General features: G+C 47.9%; 1 long non-coding RNA gene across 1 annotated transcript; it reads left to right on the top strand.

Moving 5' to 3' along the window:
- Positions 1–330: 330 nt before the first annotated feature.
- LOC310667257 lies at positions 331–2709 on the top strand. The gene is made up of 2 exons (XR_014506235.1): positions 331–504; positions 2159–2709. It is a non-coding gene; the product is annotated as an uncharacterized lncRNA (long non-coding RNA).
- Positions 2710–3136: the final 427 nt, after the last annotated feature.

Here is a 3136-nt window from a genome sequence, read left to right as displayed (position 1 = left end):
TCTCCTCGTATGGTATTTTCCTATAACAGCCTTCCTGAATTGCTGAAGGGAGGGCCTGACAACGGGCCAGGGTGAAAGCCCTTCGCTGTTTTGGTTTTGTCCGCTCCCGGTCTTTATGCCAACGTCTCCTTTCCAAACATGCCCTGTCTTTTGTGAGAGATCAGCAGCCAAACCTAACAAATACATATTCTTGCTAGTTGGCATGAGAAGGGACCAATGCCACAGAGCTGTATTGCTGATGGGCAGATACTCAGGCCATAGAAATACAATTGGTAGAGGGGGTTCTTTGTGATGTCATTTCCCCTCCCCTCCTGGAGAGGAAGGAGCATGTAGTACTTCCTGTTCCTCCATCTCTCTCTTCCTTTGGCCAGAGTTGGATGCAAACACACATGTGCTTGCTCCAGCTTTAGGCACATGCCCGAAGCTAGTTATATTGTAAATTTAAGTATTTTGCCTGCATGGATTCTACTGCTGCTATTGCTGTGAAACAATGCAAGATTGTAAGTAAGTCAATTATATTTATAAACTTATTTCCCAAGTTATTGCCTGTAAGAAAGAGGTGCCAGCTTATTTCATAGCTGGAGTTGCTCAAAACAAGGCTTTGCAGCCTAATTTATGGATTCATAGAGTTGGAAGGGACACCAAGGGTCATCTAGCCCAACCGCCTGCAATGCAGGAATCTCAGCTAAAGCATCCAGGACAGGAGGCCATCCAACCTCTACTTAGAAACCTCCAAATGTCAGGATGCTGTCAGTGGCTCCTGGCTGGTTGGCCAGAAAAGTATAAAGACAAGGAAAAGTTTTGACGAGGCCCGCTCGTCTTCTGTAATGCATCAGTCTCACACCAAGATAGCTTGAAAGGATCTCACACACCAAGATGGATTTTGAAGGGATTTATTGTTGTGTTCAGCAAAATGATACAACATTGTATCAGCTAGCAAACAAAGACAGTGCAGTATCATAACCGGGCGTCACGCCACTCTCAGACCATGTTACGTGGACCAATCACTAAATAGCATGGACTGTTCACGCGTTGTCCATGCTCCAAGGGCGTCTTGCTTGACCCTGTAAGAAACTTTCGCCCATGCCTTTATGCATAAGCAGCCATTTTCCTACAAAGTTTCTTACAGTTCTTTTTTATTTCAGACCTTACAGAGAGAGCCTCTTGGATAATGGTGCTGTCCTGAGTGAATCTCCACCCCCCCTTCTCTCGCACTCCCTCATTGGTCATTGTCTCCTCTGTGCCCTCTGCCTTTGAGCTCTTTGCTCTCCTACTTTTAAGGCTTGCCGGGTTCTGGGAGATGAAGGGTCTGGAATGCTTTCTAGTGACAATGTGTCAGCCAACTGCTGCTCCAGCTGCCTGCTCCACCTCTCCCATCATCTGCCTCTGAGCTGTGACCTCCTGCAAACCCCTGTTGTAAATCTATACTATCTTCCTCTTCCTCCTCCATCAAAGGGTCAGGCTGGGGAGGTGGTCTCCACTCCTTCTCATCTGCCCAGCTCCTGACATCACCCCCCCCCCTTCAGTGTCCTCTTCTGCCCAGTCCCTGACACCAAGGAAGGAGAGTCCACCACCTCCCAAGGGAGACGGTTCCACTGTCGATCAGCTGTTATTGTCAAGAAAGTTTTTCTGAATGTTTAGTTGGAATCTCCTTCCTTGAAACTGGAAGCCATTGGTTCAAGTTTTACCCTCCAGAGCAGGAGAAAACAAGCTTGTTCCCTCTTCCATGTGACAGCCCTTTAGATATTTGAAGATGGCAATCATATCTCCTCTCAGTCTCCTCTTTCGCAGGCTAAACATACCCAGTTCCTTCAAGCGCTCCTCGTAAGGCTTGGTTTCCAGACCCTTGATCATCTCGGTCGTCCTCCTCTGCACATGTTCCAGCTTGTCAAGATCCTTCTTAAATTGTGGTGCCCAGAATTGGACACAGTATCCCAGGTGTGGTCTGACCAAGGCAGAAGAGTGTGGGACTATATCTTCCCTTGAGCTGGACACTAGACTTCCGTGGAAGTATATTCCTATGCTCTTAGTTTTGCTGCTGAGAATGGGATTTTGAAACTCTGTTCAACCCACAAACGTGGGAGCCTGGAAGGCTAAATTGCAATTAATATATCCTCTCCTACCCAGTAAAACCCATCCCACATCTTTCGTGTTGTAGGATTGTTGTTGTGAGAGGGGCCAAGGAGGGCAGGAGTGAGAGTCAAGCAGCACAGCCAGCCAGCAAATTCAGAGCTGAGAGGAGAGTGGAAACCTGAGCCCTGCATGATTTATATCGGGAAACATTTGCTTTGGGGTTTTCTTTTTGCAACTGAAGTTGGAGTGTTAAAATGCCAAACACGTCCACAATTGCATACTACGAGGTCCCCTTCTCAAACAGCTGCCAGTGTCTCAGGTTGGGAAGTCCTGGAAGCTCTTGGCCATCTAGAAACACCTGGGCTTCTTTGATGGGGCTCTGATAGAGAACGACCCTTCTGCCTGCATGTTCATCCCACTCATAGGTTTTTAAATTCCGCTTTAAAGGAAACTCACAGAATACTGAAAACCCCCATCGGGAGCCTCTCTCTCAGACACATGCAAAATAACTGGCAAGCCCAGCCCACCCACAACGGCACGCTATACGGAGGGCCAGCTAATTGGCTGTAATGGGATTAGGAACCTAAAATGCTAATGTTTGAATGAGAATTTAATAAACTCTAATGTGATCGTGAAGAGGAGACCCCGGCTTCGAATTTCCTGGCCTGCCTGTGGGGAATAGGCAGCTGCGATTAGCCAAACAAAATGGGCTCATTATTGTGCCAGGTACTTCGGCAAATTTGTAATCAAAATATTCAGCTACAAAGGGGAATCCATTTGCAAAGAGGCGTTGGGCTGAAGGAAGCCAAGAGCAGGCTGGGAGTCTTGGGTGAAAAAGCGAAGGGGTTGGGGGGGGGGAATCGGTGCTGCCTTGATCGGAAGGGGTGAGCGATCGCTGCAGGACCCTCCCCATACCAAGGTGTGAAGGGCCTCTGCTCTGCAAGGATGCTGCCAGGGTCTTTCCATCCTGCAAACACCGAAGAAGAAGGTGGGCTCCTTTCAGGAGGTGATATAGGGGAGAATTTTGGCAGGACTTGAGCACCTGTTTGGAAAATCAAAATAT

Source organism: Podarcis tiliguerta (assembly GCF_965153285.1).
Source record: "Podarcis tiliguerta genome assembly, chromosome: 16".
NCBI lineage: Eukaryota > Metazoa > Chordata > Lepidosauria > Squamata > Lacertidae > Podarcis > Podarcis tiliguerta.
The sequence above is the reverse complement of the archived record's forward strand: the minus strand, read 5'-3'. Positions and strand labels throughout refer to the sequence as shown.